The following is a 23,916-nucleotide window of genomic DNA, read 5'->3' on the forward strand; positions in this document are numbered from 1 at the left end:
TCTGACAGGTCCCCACAGAGTGTTGTTATTAAATCAAGTCAGTATTTACAGCCAAAAAATGTTTGTTGGAATATATTTTTAACAAGCTCTAAGTGTTCAGCTGTCTGCATGATAGACAAGTCCTTTATAGGAAATCTTTCATTCCTCATTCCATTAAAATCTTTTCAGTTTGGCATGCCAAAATAACGCCATCTCAAAGATTAAAAAAAGCATGCAGTTGAGCAAATAGTCATATAAAATCACTTATTACCTTTGGCTCCCAAACTAATTTTAGGAGAAGAGAGTAATGCTAAAATGCCTAACCAAAGTGGGGAGTCTATAGGGCAGTGCAACCTACCCAGATTTTTAAAATAATAATAAAATAGATGAGCTACGTGATTTGATATCTGGGCTTATTATTTGACAAGTGACTGAAGCTGTATAAGGACAAAGAGAGAGAGTGAAAAATTGAAACGACAAGGCTGCTGAGGCTCTGTGTCAGATAGAGTAACTGCAGGAAACTGCTGTAGTGCACATGACCATCCAGCCCCAGTATGCTTGCAAAGTAGAAGCACTTGATAAACCACTTGGAGAAGACATTAATACAGACTGGCATACTTATTTAATTGGCCTACATCCATAGCAGTCCTAGCTCTCACAAAAAGAGCTAATGCCTCTTACCTTTCTGCTTTGCATTTGTTAAGGAGCTGCAGCCAACTTCTTGCTCCTAGTTTTATCCAGACTTTCTCATAGATCTGAGAGTGCTGCCCATGACAGATTGGAAGTAAATGTAATTGGTGTTGTAGTGAAATGAGGGAAACAGGGCAGTGTCCCAAAGTCATGGGAACAATGCTTGTAAACAGAAAGAGGAAAAAGTTCATATTTGTTTCCTTGGTCATGACTAAAAGGAATGCAATTTTATTTTCAGAGGTGTAGGATGAACACTAAATTAATGAATTGTATTGTAGCTACAGCATTTTATTTATTTATGTATAGATAAACTTTCATACTTCTTTTCCTGTGTAGCTTATAATGTATTCCTACTTTACCCCCCTATCATCCCAACTTAGTTGATTATGGAAACTGGCAGCAAAGACTGTGTGGTGTACCCTAGCGAAAGAGCATTTGTGATTGGGCCAGAGGAGAAGACTGGAGGATGTAGCCAGGAAAAGGTGGCTGGATTAGAAAGCATGATGAGGTCTGGCTAAAGCCATGGGAAAAAAGTGCTGGTAGGAGGGGCAGATGGAAAGGGTAGGACTAGGCGAAGTCCAAGACTATGGGGGCCCTTGAGCCCCTGCAGAGGCAGCAACTTGGGAAAGTCTGCTCCAGAGTCCTTTCAGGACAATGCTATGTTGTTACTGTTTGTGGACAAATGACTTTGCATGGTTCATAATGCTCCAGTAAAGTGGTGTCCATCCTGGCAAACCAATGGAAATGGAAATGGATATGGATACTGATGGAGATGTCAGAACCAGCAGAAGTCACCCACCCTAACATCTTCAAAGAGCATCGTGTCCCAAGGAGGAGGTAGTGCGAGGTGGAGAAGGAAGTTAGATCTTGCCTTTGTCGATGGGTAGTAACAGAAAGTGGCAACGCTCTGACCATCATCAGGTGTGCCCAGCGCTTAAAAGATGTGACCAATTCAGCATGGAAATAGGTATTCAACACGTATTTGCTTTTAAAGAAATGTTTCTTGGATGGGCAGAATTGTCTGTGGGTGTGAACTGTTGCTCAGCAAAGGTCTGAAATGCTACAGCTATCACCCACATCAAGGGGTCTGGTTATGTGGAACAATCTATTAGTAAGTAACAGATGTCCTACTGATGTCTTGCCTTTCACTAGTGCCTTAGTAACTATCTGTTAGGATAGTCTTACTTTGTTATTCTGCTTTTACATCCTCTTTCTCCACCATTTTTGGGGTAAATGGCAATCTGATCACAATGTTCTTGGGTACAGCAACTAAATTAGGCCCTGCTGGTAAGATGAAAGTGGAAGATCCTGCCAGAGCATCAGTGTGTTGCAGAATAACAGCTCCAGAAGCTGGCAGTTGTGCCAAAACCAGGAATGAGAGCATTTTGAGGGCATCCTGGTGGAAACTTAGGTCACTGTTGGTTTCATGTCATCCAGAGTCAGTTGTCAGGTGACTGGGCTTGAGCATTATTGGGGGCAGTCAGGGAGTCTGATCCTTTCATTATTCCAACTTCAAATCTGCAATCCATATATCTACTTCTGAGTTCTTAGTAGTACAGTTTGATACCTATGCTTTGACTTACTCAATTAAAGTATAAAAAGAGTCTTTAGAGGAAGAAGAGAGAGGCTAAAAAATTGCAATGTATAGAACATATACAGTTTCTAAAACCTGACAGATTTCGGAAAGAGAGATAAAAGCTGCAGTGTTGTTCATTTTATTCTTCCTCCCCATATGAATTTTTGTATCTTTCTTTTCCGATGTTAGAGGTGGATGATACGAAGCCAATTCCTACCCAATAACTGGGTTAGGCACTTTTCATTTTTTATTTACCTAGCAGCTACAATAACAGGAACCCAGCTGTGAACGGACCTCACTATGCTACTCCAATACAAATGATTTCTAATTGAAATATCAATAAACATTCTACTTTCACATCATCAATGTCCATTCTTAGGAACGGTTACTTATTGCTCACAAACTTTGTAAACGTTTGAGCTCTTGAATCCCACTACTCAGAAATTCTGCAGCTGCTACTGTATACACCTCTCCTCTAAATGAGCTGAAATAGGTTTCAAGTATCATGTCCTTCCATTCATAAAAGTAGCAGTTAAAAATACATTAAGGAAACCGTATTTTGGAAACAGATATCTTATACCTTGGAAATTTATTGTTGGCTTTTTTTTTTTAGTAGACTTGGAGTACCTGATTGTCTAATAAACTCAGAGCAAAATTGAAATTAATTTTAGCCTCCATACGTTTTTGAAATAACATACAAAACCGCATTGATTTTGTTTGCTTCTGTTTGCAAAAAAAGTTTGCTTTCCCTTGAACTTTAAGAACTGGATGGTTACTGAAGTCTATCTACACCCTTTGAATAGTCAGAGCAAGACTTCCTATCTTTTCTGCATGTTGATAAAGATACTCAAGAACTCTCATCAACTATGTATGCAAATAGGTGGGTGAAGCTGGCATTTAAACTACTGTAAATTACGTAACAGCTACTAAAGAAATGATGAAAAATATGATGAATGAAGAGCTATGAATTAACATTTAGAAATTCAATAAGCTAGGTGTTCTTTGTGAATGAGTATGAAAGGTGAAGAGGAGATATTTTTAAAAGCTATTATTGTATGTCAGCAGAGTGTGTGTCAGTGAAGAATTTTTTCTGAGAATGCCTTAACATCACAGCTACAGTAATTTGCCTTTAGCTATGTAGGAAAGACCAGAGTTTTTTTCATTGGGAAAGTTTTCAAAGCTTCCTTTTGCCTGTCTCCAGACACATTACCTGGCGAAAAGGGAAGGGGGATCCTAGCTCACTTGAATTACCTTAGGAACCACTCCAGTTCCTGAAGCCCTTCAGGAAAAAAGCTCAGAACAAAGGCTGTAGTGTGCCACATGGTAAATTTTGCATTGGGGTAATCATTGATAGCTGTCCTGAAAAAACACATATATTAAAAGGTCAGAAAATAAAAATGGTTCCTGAAGGTAGGAGTTAAGTAGACTTATTAAAACACAGGCTATCATAAACACAAACAGCCTAAAAGAGTGAATTCATATCTACTAAACCCATCCCTGTTGTGATCACTTCCTGCTTTGTCCTGAGGATGTGTCCACTGGCAGAAGTATTTCAGTAAAACAGAGGAAGTTTGCTGCTAGAGGGATCATTTACTGCAGTGGTAAAACTAAAGAGCCTTTCAGCCTACAGTCACTAGCTTAAATTCCAAGTAATACTGCATGTGTGATACCAACACATGGTTGTCTAGGGACTTGAAGCAGCCTGAGCTCCATGATACAAAGCATATCACTGCAGCTGAAATGGAGACAGGGACTGAGTGGGCAGGTAGCCGTTTATTCAAAGCTATGGAAGATGTAAATCATGGTCCGAGAAGCATACACTGTCACTGCTTGATTTTTATAAATGCTGAAGAAGGAAAATGCTTGAGACTTTATGGTGCGATCCACTGAAGCAATGGGATGACTGTGGGGCACCTCTTCCACCTAAATATTCAGACAGGATTTTCCTAATTGGCATTCGCAGAGCCTCTTGACCTCTTTTGCCAGCAATGGAAGGCTGGGTAAGGGTTATCATCTCATTGGTATATTTCTGTAATATAGTTGAATCCATCCTTCTTCTTAATTCAGTTGGTAAAAATTGCATTTGTTAGCAGAGGTGAGTCTTCACTCTTGGGGGGACCATATCCAAGGTTCTCTTATTTCTTATGTAGAAGGGATAGCAGAAGGGATGGACAAACTATGCAGTACACAGTCTGTGCAGCTTCACTGACTAAGCTATGTTTAATAACTTTCACAGGAGATACCAAAGCATCAGTCTCTGAAAATTCACTTAAACAGAACAGTCCACATAGACCTTCTCCCTTTCCTCCACTCAACTACAATGATAAAGTTTAAATGCTGGTGAGGGAGACCATGTGGCCAATGGACAGGCAAGCTCTAACTGTTCATATGCTGGCAAAAATGGTAAAATATATCTTTAAATGAAGAAACTGCAAAAGTGGAATAACTCAGAGACAAAATGGTCTAGCCAGAAGCAAAGGTCTGAGAACTAGCTAGTGGACTTTAAGAAAAGACCACCTTTTTACCACAACAGTCAATGATTCTACTTAAAGGCCATTTGCTGAATGGCATTATCCTTCATATTGCTCAGGAGTGTTTTCTGCCTCTAGATCAGTTGTTCACTCATTAATATCTGCAAGTCTTTTTTCTGGATTGTTGAGCCCATCTTTCTTGCAAATGATCTCAACAGTTGCACAGAGAAAAGATATGACAATGTTATGTTAAAACATACACTGTGTAAATCTAGTGATGGCTTGGGGATTTTATTGGGAAATCTTTTGATTTCTGACTGAGTTTATGAACTTGATATGTGCAGAGCTGTCATGACTATTTTGCATCTGGGACAGTGGATTTCTCCTGTTCCCTCCACTTGTTTACCAAGGCTCTTAAATCCTTAGGATATGAGAGGAAAGCCAATATGCAGGGCAGAGGCAGTTACAGGATACCCAACAGTAACACACTTCCCTCTTCTAGGCAGTGCTCAACCATGGTTTATTGCTACTATTCTGAGCACAGATACCATAAAAGGTAAGTTTCCTACTGGCCTTCAGAGATTTCCCTAACATGCTCTGCAATGACTGATCCCAAGAACTTCATTGTGTCTGCTGTACCTCCTATGAACCCAGGAAGAGATAAACAAGGATAGGTGTTCCTAGGTGTACTAGGACAGGTAAGGCTAGTGTGAGGTGGGAACGTAATGCTGAGATACCCAGGCTCTCTTCTCTGACCTAATCTTCAAGAGAAGAATTCAAGGAAAATAAAATTAGTCATATGCTCCCATTTTTTTGTATGGAATACATGAGGGAACAGGCTTTCTAAATTCAAAGGTGGAACAGCTGACATAAGAATAGCTAGAAGCTTATCTTCATTTGTGGCCCTGGAGATGAATAATGATTGATTTAGGATGTATATTCAGTCCTTAGTACATAACATGAACTGCTTGAGAGCAGATGGGATGCAGGTTTACAAAATCTACTGGGTGGCATGCACTGGGCCAGTTTTGCAACATCCTTGTTATCACTCGTGAAAGCAGGCCTTTGTACGTTCCCGTAATTCAGCAAAGCACATGGTGAAGCCATTGCCTGTGTCTCCTCCTAATCAGAACTACCTCCAGGACTAAGTCAGGTCAAATGATGAAAACCTCTCCCGCAACAAAGGAGAGAAGAAGCAAAGAAAGACAAACAGGTAAATTTTTTATTGTATGTTTAACTGCACTAAGTCTATTAAGCTTGTAGGTAGTGAGTCAGACTCCTCAGACTCCTGGGAAGGGTGAAAGTTGAAGGAAGTGGGGAGGCTATAAGCCCTTTGGTACAGAGTACAGGGACAGTGCGGTGAACGGATGGAGCCAGGGGACACCAGTGGCAAAAGCTTCCTGGTCTTTGTGGTTTGGGTACGTGTGCAACTCACCGAAGAGTAAAAGCAGGACTAAATGAACCTTGAAGAAGCACTGTCTGGATACCAGCCCATCAGGCTGGTGAGTGTCCAAGAGAGAACACTCCTCAAGGACAGCACTACAAAATGCTTAAGAGGAAGAATGGCTAGAACATAAATTCCTACCATCAAAGGAATAATTTAGCAAAATAAAGCTTTATAATTTTATCAGGTGGTCATTCACTTACTCTCAGTGCAAACAATAGCCATTATTGTAGCTTATTATTCAAGATTAAAAAATCATTTTCCATCAAGGCACAGGGTACATGCTAGACATGAGTTTTGTCATCTCAAAAACCCAGTGAATTTTGTGAAAATGAGTTCTTATGAAATATCCTCTTAGTTCAGCTATTATCTTTGGCTGTAGCAATGACTCACTTGCTCTAAACTGAAACCCTAGAGTCAAGCTCGATCTATTCTCTTTCAAACTAAAAGCAGAATGCTAGCATGATCACTGCAGCTGCTTGCTTCCATTAAAGGCAAAAAATTGTCATAAATGGCAAGAAGTGTACCACTGTCCTGCACTGTCAGTGCCTAATTTGACATATTTTGTATTTTCTGAAGTAGGCTGATTGTCTGCGTTAGTGCTACCTTACAGTTCCTAGAGTTTATTTCCAATACCTGTCTTCAGATTCTCAAGGTTGGCTGTGATTTGATAACGTATTTAGAAATGTGAATGTCCTTGTCTATGCTAGGCAAACAGTCCTTTTCAAAGTCATACTAGCAAGTCCATATTAAAACACAACCTTCTTTCCTAGTTTATCAATGGCTATTCATGAGGAGGGAAGCAGCAGAAGGGAAATAGAGCTATAGCTACCCCTCCAGTATGGCTAGTGAGATTCATAGGAGCAACACTATGGCTCTTTCAGCTCCTCCTCAGAAACGGACCTATATAACAGTAACCCACAAAGCTTAAGGTTTTTCTGTGGTAAGGGTCTTTTTCTGAGATGAATCTGAAAGAAATAGTAGCCCCCATTGGGGGACAGCAGGAATATTTGGAGGATATGTATTTCCATTTTTCTTTGGTCCACCTCTACCAAGCAGCAACATTTTCTCAGCATTGGACATTTATAGAAGCAACCTAGCAAAACAGAGTTCCCTTTCTCATTGCCTCTTAAGCCATTTACTTTATATCTGTTGCAGGTTCTTAAGGGTCAGGTGCACATATCATTCATAAAATGACTATATATATATATATATATATATATAATTTTTTTTGAATGGGCTGAGAATAGACAAGTGTAATTAGCTCCCCTTCAAAAAAACAAAACAGAGCAAAAAATACCCTCGAATCCTCCAAAAGCTTTGCTATCCATTGTAGCAGTGCAAGCAACAGCAGAAGAATGAATGTGGTACTACAGAACAACTGACAAATAATTCAGATCTATTTACTTAAGGAATTTTCAGTAGTATTTCCGCTTCTTGTGAGATATGAAACCACAGAAAACTTTCTAAACAGCAGTGTAGCAGTGAATATGCTCCCTCAGGGAACAGTCTTTTGAATTCTTTACAGTGGCTACTTTAGCATAGCTGTACATAAAATGGGTGACTGTTTACGGAGTGAGCTGGAAAGCACATCTATATCAATAAGAGTTGACCCTTTGACTGTTCTTGAAAACCATACTGGTAGCTAAGAAGCCATATAAAATATTGTGGAAACCTGCCAAGATAAAAAATTCTTTTTCATCCCTTTTTCACATTGGAAAAGCCATGAGAGAATAGACAAACTGTAATCAAGTGATCTTTAGTTATTCAGAATGGAAGAAATTCCTGGCTGATGCATTTACAGAAAGACCTTAGAACATCAGTGTACTAAATCTAAATGATTAGAAGCATCTAGTACTATATCCTGTGAAAAGAAACTGTAGTATGCTGAGATAATAATGGGAGAAACTCAGCAAAAAAACCAGCCCATACAGAGAAGTTACATTACATGCTCAGAGAGGAGCTAGGAGTTATTCAGAGACACTGACCCAAGGCTTTCTGCAGAGCTATAGAAATGGACAGTTGCAAATCTAGCTCATCAAAGAAAATATGGATCCATGTGGGGTGCTTAGAAACTGTGATTGTACTCTTTTATGTATAAAGGTCACCACTAAAGTTATGGTAAGAGAGAGAATTTTGAAAGACATTTTCTGAGAAGAGTGGGAACAGAATTTGAGGCCTCCCTTAATTTTTATGATAGGCTGGGTACCAAGAATAGAAATTTAACCTGACATGCTTTGAAAGTGATCCTATTTATAGGTCAATAATTTAAAGACTTAAAAAGCTTAGTCCCAAATGCTCAAAGGCGTGGAGCTAGAAATCTAAATACCCTTGAGGATGTTGAGTCCATTGCTCAGTTAAGCTATGTGCATGCTTGTGCCAGATTAGCTAAGATGTGTATGTAAGACATACATGCTCCTTATATTATTTTTCGCTGAAAACCAGTTTCTTCCATAAGAAAGTCCCTCAAGGAAAACTCCTTTCAAGAAGAATTTCACCTCTCAATGCCAAGTAGTAGACAGTTTAAAAAAAAAAAGTGGTTACATCAATATTTTTTTATACATCAATATTTCAGTAAAAACTTGTAATTTTATTCTCATCCCATTGTTGTGCAGCTGATCTTTTTATCTATACGTTACACAAAATACCAGATCACTTTTGGGCAAAATTCAGGCTTGAGAGAGGTCAGCCTCCCAAAGAGAAGAGCCTCAGAAAGCTATGGACTCTTGAAATCAGAGAATTATTAAGGGTATGATTATATTGATGGAACAGATTATGGTAGTCTATATGCATTCATGTACTAATACACACATCAGGAATCATATGAAGGATGTTTATGGTTATATAATATGGTATATGGTTATTTAATAGAAAATTAATTAGCTATTGATACCAGAAGCATAACAATTGATACAGGAGCAAAAGAAGAAATGATTTTCCCATCCTTTCCAGGCAAACTCTGTGTTCAGTCAAGCATCAGCCCTTATTTCTTCAGATATCATTTTCTGTTTCTATTGTTTACTGGTAGGTAGCAGTAACTGTGGAATCTGGAAGGTTATTTTTATATTGGAAATGCTCTTGTGCTTCCACTACTGTCTAACCTGCAGGTGAGTCACCGATGCTGGTAGCTGGATGATTTCAGTGCAGAGTTGCTGTACCTAGTGGAACAGCAGGTTGCACAGATACAGAGTAGAATTTCTTTACAGAAGTCTGTTTATTAAAGATTTCTGTTTATTAAAGTACCATAGCTAGTTCAAAGTGCAAAATAAAGGTGCAATACCACAGACATACACAAAGGAGCATTTATTTCAGTTCCATGTAGATGATGTGTATCGTAATTATGTTTAATCCTGGAGATATGACAGCCATATCTAGCTCATTGTAATGGTAAAAACATATTAGTATACAAAAGGGGGAAAGAGTTGAAGTATCTGTTTAGGATAATGGAAAAGTACTTATTCTTAGGAACTAGAGTACATCATTCCTTTTTACTTGGTAAGAAAAACGCTGCACCAAGTTTGAACATGTTTGAGTTTCGAATACAGCTGCTGCAGCATATGCTTCTTGCAAGTTGTTAGTGGATTTAACAAGCATGTGAGTTTGCATTTTAGATCTGAAAACCTTCCTAAATACTTATCATTTATTCCTGTTTGAGTATAATGAAGACTCAGATCATTCATTTGCCATCTTTTCCCAGTGTGGATGTGACACCTTTCCCACCTTCAGGTGTACTACAGGATACAACCAAGGAAACTCACTGGGCTGGATTCATTAGAACTATCAAAATGTCTGCCATGAATTGAAGGTATTTCTCAATGACTTCATATTAATTTAGACACTGCCATACATTACTCACTGAAGGCTAACTGTGGTTGTGTGGGTGGGAAACCAATGTACATAACTCATATGAACAAGTTGTGATTTTCTTACTTTTGCCTTATTGTGACCACACAAGATAGACTCTCCAGTTTCAGATAGAACTGTGGTCTACATGGCAATGTAATTCAAGTCCCCAGTGTCAATATGTTTTAGAGTATTGTTGATGTCCAAATCTTTGCAGAATATGTGTGGGAAAAACAGATGGGAATTAGAGCAAAGGATTACAGTGATCCAGAAGTATCCTGATACACTGAAATAATCCTTTGTGCACTTTGACAATAAAAATGTAATCCCTACCAAAGGACAGAACCTTTCACGCTAGGCAAAGAGAGTACTGCATACAAATGACAATAAATACATTAGAGATTTCACATTCATCTCAAGTTTTAAGAAAATGCCAAAAATTTAGCTAGATCTAGATGATGGTGGAATGACTAAGATTTTCTCTAATGATTAAACCTGAAGCAGTCAACATTTTGGCTTCTGTCTAAAGCCTCCCACTCCCAGGCAAAATAAGTATTTTTTTCCTATCAACATATCCTTAGTCTTCAACCTTCACATTAGCTAATCTTCCTCCTTCTGTCTAAATGCATGCAAGCCGTCCCTTGCACCTGTGGTGTTCTTACAGCAGTCCTTTTTATTCTTTCAAATATGGAGAAAATACTATTGAAAAGGTATCCAATGTTAACAATTATAGGTGGAAATCATATGCATTTCTGTGTGTATTTCTGGACACACACACACTGTGAATCGATGCTGAGAGCTCTGGAAAGGGACATGGGAGCAGGAAAGCAGACTGCTGGTAAACTTTGCTGGTTTACCCAAATTCTGTGAATAGTAGATTTTAGATGCCTTGTTACTGCTCACTGTGACATGAAGTGTGGAAACAAGCATAAGGTACATATGATATGTGAGCACAGAGCCCAGGTACTCTCAAAACAGGGTTTAAATAATCCACAGACCCTGAATGGTGTTTATGAACACGGGTGAGTATAGGAACAATCCTACCTCACTGTTGGTAGAAAGGAAACCATTTGAGACCTTTTGAATCTTACTTGCCTGCTTGACAGGTTGTCAGATATTTGTCATATCTATAAGGCACAGAGAAACGGCAAGCACTTTCTTTTTTCATGTTTCCTTCCTCTAAACAGAGGATCTGTTCTGAGATAAAGAATTACAAATTGGAAGTGGCGTAAAACAAGGGAAGTGGCCAAAACCAGCCAACGTGGTTTGAAAACATCACGCTTGGAGAAATAGCCTTTTCAGCCTGGAAATTTTAAGGTTAAAAATGGAAGCAATGGTGAAAACAAATGGAGTATTGCAACTGCTGTGACAACACCCCACGTCTGTAGGGTCGTGTTATGCTCTGTTTCTCTTTACTGCAGGCACAGCTTTGCTGGCAGGTTACGGAACAAATTTCCAAGCCAAAATGTATTATTTTTATGTGTTGTATCAAAAAATATTAGAAAGAAAATTCTGTGGTTTTTTTTCCTAGATGATACATTCTGAAATTAACATACTTTAAAGATTTTTTCTATTAGAAAAATTGTCAAGATCTGTGTATGTGGAAAATATTACTCTATGTCAATTTTCCCCACAGAAAATCCTTTCACTGATTTTTTTTCCCTCTGTCCAGCTGTACAGTTAACACAGTTTACAACCTAATCTCATTAAAACCTGATACTACTCTGAGGGTTAACAGAAGTTTTATTTCTCTTTAAAAAAGTAGCTGTGGTAATTCTGGCACCTGCAGAGGAGTGCTGTGTAACTTAGAGCAATAATTTAAGAATACTCATACTAAAATGTAGAACAAATCATGTAATTTTGTTTAACCCTTAAAATCTTTCACCAAACTCATGTTATTATTCTACAAATAATCCAGTCTCTAACTTTTCTACATTTTAATTCTTATGTTTGCGTATATCATGCTGCTTATTTGGCATAGAATGGAATTTCTTCCATTCTGTGTCATTGCAAACTCATTGTTTCTATGCTTTGATAATATTTTGTGGCAGCAGTTGCAAAATGATCCCGTATTAAGCCATCTCTTATCCTTATTTACTCATTTTTCCAGTGAGTAGAAACACTTGCATGAGTTCACACTGACTTCAGTTAATCTGTATGCAGATTTAAAACATGAACTTACGGATGCAGTGGTTGGCAGTATTATTTCTGCAGTGTTAGGTATACAGAAAACTTTCTAGTTTTGCAAACAAATTCTGCTGTCAGGGTTTTATTGTCTTCGTAGAACAAGCATGTTAAAGTTACATTTTAAATAGACTTTAAGACTATAGTTTCAATGCTTTCATAAATGGCTTAACATATTTATAAACTATTGCTGTACATTGTACCAAATTTTCTGGCATGCTGACCTTATCATATTTGTATCCTACTGAATGTTTTTAAAGCAGTGCACAATTAACAGAAAACCTAGAAAGTATTAACTCCTAAGAAGAATATTATGCTCTGCCTTTGTGTCAGCTAGGCAGAGATCATTAACTGACTCAGTTTGCTACAAGTGGGAGTTTGTAACAAAGAAAAGGGAGAAAGAAGAACCTCGGCAAAGGAGGGAAAATTCAGGTGAGGGTTTGGTTTTCGAATGATGGAAGAGCATCAAAGTAGCTCATCTTATCTCAGGTCCATATCAACAATATGTTTTCATACGTGTGAAGAGAGTCTGTGATTCTTATTAAGCAATTAAAAAATTCAAAATCTTCTCAGAACAGAAAAAATAGCTTGCAAAGCTTTCACTGTGTTGAGCCAGGGCCCTCCAGTCATCAGAATAATATTGAACTGAGAAATAGTTATATGAAAACAAGACATTTCTATGTCTAAGATTATTTATGTATGTACGTTTTGTATTTTCATATGATAAAAGAGAAATGAGGAATTATGTAAGCAGAGCTGCACAGAACTAGCTTTTGCTATGTAAAATAATGTTGATGACATCTCAGAGTTTTAAACAAGAAAGGCTGCAAGGCAAAAATGTTAGTATGAATTATTTTTGTAAGAGAAAGGCAAAAATATATTCGAAACCAGAATCAAGCTGTACACCTACAATGGGAATCATGTTACTGAACATAAGGGGAGCGTGAACACAGCCACCCAGTGCCTTTGGATGCCCTGGCATACTCAAGACACCTGCAGAACTTTGGAAAATATGACACCAGGCTTATGAGAGGCCTGCAAACTTCTGAGGGGGTAACTGGAGGCCAAATGGCATACCTGGCCATGTCTAGTGTGGCTGTAGAAACTCCTGCTGAAACAGCTGAGCCCCTCCCTTGACATCTAGGAGTTAGATGCCTCAGTCTGAGCTCTTAGACTCCCTTCAGGGTCAACAGGCAAAAATAGGTATCTTCAGAGGTTACCTTTTCTCATCCTAAAGTAAGTCAGAGAAATTTCCACCTGAAGATGCCTGTTTGTCTCTGCTAATGATAGAGTCCTTCAGTGACTAACTCAGACACATAGACACGTATAGCTGAACTCATTTTCCCAAATCTGAGCTCCCGGTGCCATGCAAGGTGCCCCAAGTCTTGCACCTCACGTCTGGCTGCCACCCAAGAAAGGTCTAAAGCCTTCCTTGGTCCTGCTGGCCAGCCCCAAGCAGTGGCCTTGGTTCAGCAGCAGGAGGCCAGGCAGGAAAGCCTGGTGCGTCTGGAGTGGCTCTAGTTGCCTGTATGTCAGCCGCTGAACTGAGCTCTTGATGTCTACTTTATGGTGAGCCAAATCACTGTGTAGGCACTACTGACTGTATTGACTAGATTTCCACTGATTTTTAACAGCATCTTACAATTAGCACATGTGTAGACACTGACATGTAGACACATGTAGAAGGTCTGAGTCTTATCCCTAACTTTAAACATTTAGTTTATGTGGAATTAATCCTGGTCCTAAGAGCTTCTTTTAACAAAAAGACTATTTCATGGCCCTAACTCCTCACCCCCAAAATAGTTTATGCCCCTCCTCAGAAGAGAGAGTTGTCCAGATGTAAAGACGTCGGCAATGCCTCCTTGAAGAGGTGGGAAGGGAAAAAGAACTGGCTGATGCCCAAGATGAACCCAGACTTCAAAGTGGGAGCTTCTGTAGTTTCCTTTAGGCATGCTGGAGTCAGACGATTTATTAAAACCATGAGAGAGTCACTTGTCAGGGCTTCCTGGGACTCTAAAAGGACAATGCCAGCAAGGTATTAAGAGAAAACTTTCTTAAAATACTTTAGAACTATATTTAAGATACTTAAAGAACAAAGCTATCATCTTGCTGAATACCTAAACTGAACTCTGTTTAGAGCACTCGGAGATACAGAAAAATTTAGAAAAGAGAGAGAAATGAAAGGGTCAAACTTTATTGTCTTTATGTCTTTTGTAGAATCCTAGGCACAACTGGGGCATAATCCACACACCATCCATTCAGTGACTAGTTTTGCCTTCACTACTTTTTTTGCCACAGTGTTATCTTGACAATGTCAGCTATGGTAGGCACATACAAGCTGTCTCATCCCTGGGGACTCTGTCCAGGACTGACTAAAGTACTAAAACCCTGCATTCAAAACAATATGTTGCATATTCATCACCACAGTGCCATGAAGCATATAGAGCAAAGGGAAAAAAATCAAACAAACCAAAAGAACTGAGACTGGTCCTTATTTATACGTTTATCATGATGGGGGAGTGTGGGGGGATAAAGAGTCTGTTTAGGTTATATTTGGCTCCAGTATGTTTGGTCCCTTCCAACAGTCCTCAGTAGACAAGATGAGCACTTGTAGAGCAGTGCTTTTGCTCCTGCACGCCTCACACCCCCGGGGCACCACATGCTGTCACTCTGCGGGAAAGATGCATGACATGTCTGGTTGGCTTGTAGAAGCTGGCAAGGGCTGAAACATACTTAGAGCAGATGGTGTATTTGGACACTGCCAGAGCCTAACAAATCTCTACCGACCATACGTACACTGAAATTTTTCAGAATCTCATCAGTTGGTCAAATTTGGGTGGATTTTCATGGGGTTAAAAAAGGCGCATCCCTGGCAGCACTAGGACTCTTGTCAAATAAGTGCTTCAGTATACAGAGCTGCTTGATCTTCTCCGTAAACAGTCATGAATTTTAAAAACCTTGTAACACAGGCCTAGCATATTTCCCCTAACTACAGCAATGGTTCATTCCCTTTAGCTGAAAATTTTCCAACAAAATTCAGCCTGAGACAGGACCTGATATAAAAATTTGAATCTGAATAGTTAAAATTTGGCATATTTTCAATGAGAAGAAAAACAGGTTGTGTAATGGGAAAATTACCTACCTATCTAGAGAATTCCCTACAAGTAACATCTATACTATTCAATAACATTTTCAAAAATCGGCAGTTGAATATTTTGTTTAATTAAGAAAATGAAGACATTTCGGCATCTGAAAATACATTTAAAAGATGGGAAAACAACTACTGAAATTCTCTGTGGACTGGTAAAGTGCAGATGAGTTGATTCCTATTGGATTCCCTTAATAGAGTGTTGGAATCTGAAATTCTTCAGCCTATTCTTTCAATGGGAATGAGACCTGAAATGTTCAGGCCACAGAAAAAAAAAAAAGTCACACTTCCAATATTCTTGCACACAGAATGTCTACAAGAGTAAATAATAGCAATAGTGTCAGTATTAAAAATAAAATCATCTCCTTTTCAGAAATTTTGATTGTTGTCCACTTAAGATATTACTAAATTAATCTTGGAAAACCCTTCAGGCTATTAAACAAATTATATTCTGGAGTTAAGTCACCAAGAATAATTTCTAATACTGAGTATCAGATGAAGAAAATAAACTAATGATTTTATTTAATTAAGAAACAATATGCATACCTATGCTATCTATAGAGCGTACTGCTTCCTAACTGTATTACCTGTTTGAGGCTTTCCTTTTATTGATTGTTGGTTGCATAACCTCTAGCAATAAAAAAAATTAGTAGTCTTATTCCCATCTGTCTGCCTGGCTCAGCTTTGTAGTAACATGTTGGACTTTGGTGGGGTTTTGGCCACAATTAAAATAGTGACCTCACTGTTTATAAAGCGTACTGTAAGTTTGGGATCTATCTGGAAGTCTCAAGGGCGATTTAAATCATTGATCTTCCTTCTATTTCTTTTACCAAGAGTCAACACAAGGTCACAAATTTAGAAAGGGATTCAAATTGCGAAATGTAGTTTCTCAGACTGCAACTTTCATAACATTTCTACTTTTATATCTTCACAGATGAGCTGTAAAGATCAGATTAGGGATGAATTTCTACCTTCCTTACCCTAACGTTCAGAATTATTCAGAGAAGAACCAAATCCAGGGTGATTCTGGATCATTATAAATTCAGAGCTGGAATGAACCTGAAAGGATGAGCTATCCCAATTTCTTCACCAAGGCAAGTTCAGCTATATTGAACCACTGTCAAAGAGATGAGATGTAAAATTTATCAAAAATGTTGGTGATGGAGATTCCACAATCTCTGCAGGCAATAATTCCGGTGTTTCACCACCCCAGCCATAGGAAAGCTTTTCCTCATGGTTTATCTAAATCATCCTTGATGCACTGTAAGCCTGTTATTCTACAAGCATGGACAAATATGTTTTTCTTACTGTTGCCATTAATATGATAGAAGATAGTCCTAAACAACATAGCCACCTAGTACTGAAAAGGGTTCCCAGTTTGTTTGGTTTTTCACTTTATTTTCTTGAAAAAGGAGCTTTCCATAGTAGATTTGAGGTTTATAAGCTTTGATCTATTAAAACTGTTTGCATTGTGTTGCTGCAATAAAAATGGAGGGAAATAATGCACTTGTTTGTCAGATGGCTATATGTAGTATGACAATAAGCAGTTTTGAGTTCTTGGGACTAAGTGCATGTACTGATTGGGTCCTGGTCATGTACCGGTCCTCTCTTGGCTGCGCTATGACTATATGGTGACCAGCAGAAAGAATGGACCTCTCAATCTATACAAGGTCTTAGACACTTGTGTTGCTATTGTATCAGGAAGCTTCTGATATTTTTTTAATGTACTGAGGTGAGAAATAGGATTTGGAATGATATAACTGTTTTGGTTTCTCATTTTTTACATTCTTTATTAATACAAAATAAGGCTACTTAATCAAAGTATTATTTTTATTTGTTTTCAGGTTTTTACCAGTAAGCATTTGCTGAACTTCCAAGACAATGGGGTTGCTTGGATATTTGGAAAATTTTTCTGGACCAGCAAATTTCTCTTGTTGACAATTTGCATGTGTTTTATTGGCTTCTTAGCTTACAAGACATGCTATTAGTTTAATTGGGTCACTCCAAGCTTCTTGGCAAATTTAAACAAGAAGAACTGCGTCTGTGGTCATAGAATGAAGTTTAAGTATCCCTGATGGACAGCCCTTTAATCTGATTTCTGACATCTTCCTAAAAAAAGTATTTATGTGTCCAGTAGACCTATTTCCTTCTGCTTAAACCTAAGAACTTCTGGTCAAAATATACTATTCGCTCCTAAAGTAAAGCATTTCACATCTGAAGGAAGAGGAAAAGATGACACTAAATTATGTATTTTGCACCTTCTTACTTTAAAATAGTCTGTGGGTTTGTACTTTAAAAGGCTCTGAAAAGTGGAGTTCTGGCACAACAACAGAATATCAGCTTTGGGGGAAAATTATGTTCTTTCTACAAACTCAAACTTTTCTAGATCGTGCTGTTCTTCAGGGAAGAAAGTCAGGAGTGACAATAGGGCTTTTTTTTCCTAATGGCAGATAATGTTATTAAAGAACAAACAAGTTGTTATAAAAGGCACTACATAATTGCTGTGAGATATAATTAATCCAGTATCAATCCTTAAAGGTTGTCCAGTAATAGATGGTTCAGAGAAAGATGTATAAGCTTTGTAGTAGGCAGAAGTGGTAAATTCTTCTTTATCCTGATCTAGAAGAGTTAGGAGTTTGATTTAAGTTCTGAACCATGAAAGTTAGTATTTGTTCCAGAAGTGCATTGGCATTAGCTATTAAAACTCTGTCTGTTAGCTATACAACATGTTCAAGCTCCTTCTAAACTCAGTTAAATTCCTGTCTGCATCAACTTCTTTCATGTACAAGTTCCACCGTGTTTATACACTTACTGTCAATAAACATGTTTCCTCTTATCAGTTTCGATTTTGCCACAGTGGGCAAAGTGTTTTCCAAATACAACAGAAAACAGCTCTGAAGAGTTCACATCCTCAGCTAATACAAGAGATGATTAACAAGAACATTGGAAACTCCTATTAAAAGGGCAAATGTGAATCATTTTGAAAAGGTTCCAGTTATGTAAAAGAAGACAGGTGCAGGGGGGGACAGGAAGGGGTCAATAATTGGACTTAGACAATATAAAATGAGTCATTATACTGGAAAACACAGTATAAATATGAAAAATGATCTTCTGTCTGAGGTGAAGTTGCAGAAGTTACAGCCCACTTGCTTGTTGTAGAAATGAATGGTGTCTTTGAGGTGTGATCCAGAGAACTGGGAAGACAATTCCCAAGGCTGACCAGAATGCCCTTCTTGTTTCTTCCATAATTTGTTATTACAGTCTTACCACTGTGGTCCATAAGAGATAATCTGACAACAGAGATTTTGAAATCTGAAGACTAATTATATGTTACCAGCAGACAGTGGAGTCCTGCAGATTGACAGCAATGCAGTTACAATTAGAATCTAGTGCAGTTTCAATGTATTAGCAATGTCTTTTCAAAAAGTGTAACACAGAGACGGTTTGTAAGAAAGGCAACAGTTTGCTTGTTGTTCCTTGATGACTGAAAGAAAAAAAAGCATGATGTATTGAAATATGCTAAGTAAAATAAGTAAATTAAAAACTCCAATATAATTGCTTTCATGTTTTACTTGCACCTCTGGAAGAAACCAGAAATAAGTCAAGTGGGGTGTGGGAGTATCATAAATTATCCAACACCTTCTCACAACAATAGCTTTTCCTTCTATTGACAACAACAACTAATAAAGGTATTGGCAGTGAGGCTTTTTATGTGGAATGAGGGTTGGGTGTATAAAATAAAAGGTTGGGAAATGGGTTTAGCAGAACAGATTTCAGTTAAATAAAGTGATGCTAAATGTTTTTTCACCAACTTTTATACTAGAGATTATGCGGAGTCAGTCCCATGCAAGTCAGTGGGACTTTGGATACACAGCTACAAGCCTTCATAAAGGCTCAGGCCAAATAGCAGTATTGCAATATTTATTTTCCTATTTCCTGAGCTTTGTTAACATACCTGATCTCTCAGCTGATGCTGCTTTCAGTAAGAGGTGGGACTACAGATCAGGGTGCCTTCCAATCTGAATAATTCTGTGCTGCAAGAACTGCCTCAGTGAACCCAAAATGCTCAAGAACTGTTCTTTTCACATATTCTAGTTCCCCTCAGAAAGAAATGTAATCTTCTATTACTTTGAGATTTAATTTTACAGTAAGATTGCACATAGTTACTAAATAGTTACCATTTATCCTTTTAACTGATTGTGAATATACGAAATAATGCAGATAGTGTTATGGATTATCACTGAGACCAACTTGGCAATCTGCTTGTTCCAACTTCTATAACATATCTATAATGCTATTACTCATTAAATTAATATGCTTTTTACACAATCTATTTATGTCATGACATATTTTCATTAGTATTTCTTTTTATAAGGACTTCAAGAATAAAGTATGACTACTTCATTTCCATGAACAGCTCTCCAAGGTGATACAACCCTGTGAAAAGTGAAAATACAGATACCCAGACACTATGCTGGCTTTTACTTGAATACTGGCTATTGCTGTAAAATTTCTATCAAGTACTACTTCTATTGAAAAACACTTGCCACTTAAATATAAGATTTTGAATAGTGTTCAGAATTATTTATTTTAATGCCTTTAAACTCAAAATCCAATAGAATTGTCAGGGAAGTTGATTTTCTTCTCTTAAATACTTAATGGTTGCTAAGGGAAAGTTCCACCACTCTGGAAAGTCTAGGAAAGCCACGATCCATGGCAACCTACAAAAGTGATTTCATCTTTTCTGCATTATCTTGCATTATTTGTCTTTTTATTCCATAGGGAAACCAGTTCTGATTGTCTTACAGGGTATCTTGAAAGTGTAGCTAGCTACTTTTGCTTCTGTGATATCTGTATCAGCAGAGGTGTTGACTCTAAGTGGAACTAAAACCTGTCTCTTATAGCAATGATTTTCAACTTTATCCCATGCCTCATTTCAATGGCTTTACAGTGACTTGTAGACGTACAGCACAGCTTTATCACTCTTGGGAACTACTCTAATTGCTGCTAGCTGAAACTTAAATCCTTCAAAAGCTGAGTTCAGAGTTATCTTATTATAATTGTATATTTTTATTTAAAGAGTAAAAGAAAAAACTGCTATCAACATTGCTGACAAGTGAAAGCAAGCATGGCAATGTGTATCATGTTAGCCCATTCAATCCATAAACTGCATACTGCCCAGCTACTTTTTAACCCTGCCTGTCTCTACAACTTGCCTTTTAATAACATCTGAAAAGAGTAATCCAAAATTAGCTAATATGAAATACATTAAAAAATCAGAAAATATGGCTGACCTTATCTGTGCGAGAAGTCCTGATGAAATTAAAAGATTTCTATGTGAGAAAGCTGTTGTAGGCTCATATCCATTAAAATGCCCTTTTGATTATTTAATTTATCTTTATTTTGAAGTGCAGAAGTAGGTAGATTCTCTTCTGTGGACTTCCCTTCAAAGCAACCATTCACAGAATCGCAGAACAGTTGAAGTTGGAAGTGACCTCTCGAGATCATCTAGTCCAACCCCCCTGCTCAAGCCGAATCACCTAGATCACATTGCACAGGACCTTGTGCAGATGGCTTTTGAATATCTCCAAGGAAAGAGACTCCACAATCTCTCTGGGCAACCTGTTCCAGTGCTCAGTCACCCTCACAGTAAAAAAGCTTTTTCTCATGTTCAGACAGAGTTTCCTATGTTTCAGTTTGTGCCCATTGCCTCTTGTCTTATCACTGAGCACCACTGAGAAGAGTCTGGCCTCATCCTCTTTACACCCTCCCTTCAGATACTTATACACACTGATGAGATCCTCCCTCACTCTTCTCCAGGCTGACCAGTCCCAGCTCTCTCAGCCTTTCCTCATATGAGAGATGCTTTAGTGCTTTAACCAACTTAGTAGCCCTCCGCTGGACTTGCTCCAGTAGCTCCATCTTTCTCTTGCATTGGCGAGCCCAGAACAGGACACGGCACTCCAGATGTGGCCTGACCAGGGCTGAGCAGAGGGGAAGGGTCACTTCCCTTGACCTGCTGGCAGTGCTCTTCCTAATGCAACCCAGGATATCATTGGCCTTCTTTGCCACAAGGGCACATAAGTGGCTCATGGTCAACTTGTCGTCCACCAGGACCCCCAGGTCCTTCCCTGCAGAGCTGCTTTCCAGCCAGTCAGTGCCCAGCCTGTGCTGGTGCATTATTGTACTAGAGCTACACCACTGGACATATTCTGGAGGGAAGAAAAGGCTACACAAAGGGGCTACATCAGAGCCTGATGAGATTTTGTGATCCACTGTGCTACCACTCCACAGAGTGACCCTCAGAGTCCCACAAACTTTGGGCCCTTCTCAGCCCCAGAAAGTCCACTTCTAGGCGCTCAGCAAGCCTTTAAAGTTATGCTAATGACTCTTGCATGTGGACAGAAGTCAGCTTTGAAGCAAAATTCAAGTTATAGCTTAAACTAATAGGGAAGTGGAGACAATCTTTAGCAAGGTGTTGGTTTTATTGCTTTCCGGTAGCTTCCTAAAGAGAAGTAGAGCACAACAGGGAGAAAGTGACCAAAAAGCTGTGTTCCCAACATTTCTAATTACATAGTGATGAACACTACTTCATTCTTGATCTTTGAGAGCATTCTAGTGTTGAATACCTTGGAAAGCTTGAAAAATTTTAAATAATTCTACAATAGCATGTAGTTAAATGACATGAAATTTTATTGGCCCTTGAAGTCTTCCTAAAGACGCATTTACAACAGAAAAGCTATCTACTGAAATGAGGTATTGAGCATAATTAATTTAATTTTCATATGCTACAATGTTCAATAATATATACTTGCCTTTTAATGCATTTTCTAGCACAATAATAGAAGATAAGTTGAACCAGTAATATAGACATTAAAGAGCAAAATGAGTCAGTTCATACAGTGTGCAAGGTGCGTGTGGTATAGCAGAAGCTATACTGTGTACAAGAGATACTTCCCATTTTAGCAATATTTGTTTGTTGACATTTTTATAGCAGTTTCACTGCTTAAGGAGAAAAATTCTTGGAAGCACATACTTTTACAGGATAGAATTAAAAAAGAAAAAGAAAAAAAGACTGAGAAAGAAGGAATTACCACAGAAGAAAAAACCTGAAATACAGTAAGATCATATAATTAAATAAGAGAGCACTGGATAAAATGACATTCCCCAGAGAGTCCTTAATCTCTGAAACCACGGAGTCTTGCTTTGTCTGGCAACCAAAGAATTCTGATTTCTCTTCTGTACTTTCCTGACACAGCTTTGCTGGAAGGCTGAAGATGACCCTCCTTTATAATTAATGCAGAAAAATTTCAGTCTAGGTGGTAAAGGTGCTTGCACAGAGTGGTGAAACTGTAGCTTGAAATTCCCTTAGGCTGAGGAGGGACGTGAGTCTGACTTACCCTTTTCCAGGAAGTTTGCTACAACCAGCAGGCTATTACATAAAAGAAGACTTTGAATGGCTCACTTTTTTTTTTAATATGTATGTATATATTTGTGCATGTACTATATATTTAAATAAATATATATTTTTATATATACAAAATTTATATATTTTGAATATATATAATTTGTATATTCAAAGTAGACTGAGTTCAGCTTGGCTCTTGGAAAGAAAGGACAGACTCCTTGCAGGAGTTCACAGCTGTAAATGTTAAATGATCCCCCTTGAACTGGGGATTAGCACTTGTCTGTATCATCATCTTGCCTTAAATCATCCCAGCTTTACAGGGCTGTTTTGAACTAGCTTACTACTAGTTCAGGGTATTGGGTGTTTGAGATCTTATTCTGAGCTAACTTTCTCCCACTATACCTGTGGCAAAATGTCTAAGGTAGGCTTCCCTGTTTAGAGGTTGGATATCTATAAATCAGATACCGCAGCATCTGACTTAGAAAGCTCTTTATTCTTTACCATATCTTGGGGAACTTGGAAGATCCAGTCCAATCCTCAGAGATATGGGACAGGAGGGGAATGGGATTAAATTAATTATGATTGTGTCCACTTCCTATATAACACTGCAGCAGGTGGAGTGTTGCACTGGAATATATGGAATAGCCTCATTTGTTTCCCATAACTGGTATCTATTGAATTGTTTGAGACTAAACTGACATAAAATAGAATATGGTCTTCTCCTATTTTTTTTTGCTCTTTTATACATGTTCAAAGACTGAAACAAGGAGCAGGTTGCCCTGGGGTGAGAACCACTCAGGGTCTGCAACAGAGTCTTGCCAGAGGAAAAAGTGGCTCTGTGTATATGACTAATTTTATCACATATCCAGCTGAGCAAAGGTTGAGGGACAGACCTGAGCCATCCTGAAAGAAGTGTTTCTTTGTAAGAAGAGGTAGAACAAAATGGAAGAAGAGAGAAAAACAGGCAACTGTTGCAAAGTTAGGAAACTTAACTTTCAGCCTTCTATACCATTTTGGAAGAGAGACTTCCTTGGCTCATGTGAGATCCCTCTGGAAGGAACTTGGCACAGAAAAACGTGCCATTTTGAAGATACTGAGGCACTATCATATATGCTAAGGCATCTGTCCCGATCCAATATTGGGAGGGTTTTGTTAGGATCCCAAGGACGAGAT

The 23,916-nt window shown here is 38.3% G+C and overlaps 1 long non-coding RNA gene across 1 annotated transcript in view; it reads left to right on the plus strand.

The window, feature by feature from the left end:
* LOC135327628 (uncharacterized) overlaps positions 1-16,420 on the plus strand; it is a 35,777-nt gene extending 19,357 nt beyond the window's left edge. The window contains exons 5-6 of the long non-coding RNA XR_010388031.1: positions 9,858-9,965; positions 16,270-16,420. This is a non-coding gene — a long non-coding RNA (uncharacterized LOC135327628). The remainder of the gene's footprint in view (positions 1-9,857; positions 9,966-16,269) is intronic.
* Positions 16,421-23,916: the final 7,496 nt, after the last annotated feature.

Source organism: Dromaius novaehollandiae, chromosome 2 (genome assembly GCF_036370855.1).
Source record: "Dromaius novaehollandiae isolate bDroNov1 chromosome 2, bDroNov1.hap1, whole genome shotgun sequence".
Taxonomy (NCBI): Eukaryota; Metazoa; Chordata; class Aves; order Casuariiformes; family Dromaiidae; genus Dromaius; species Dromaius novaehollandiae.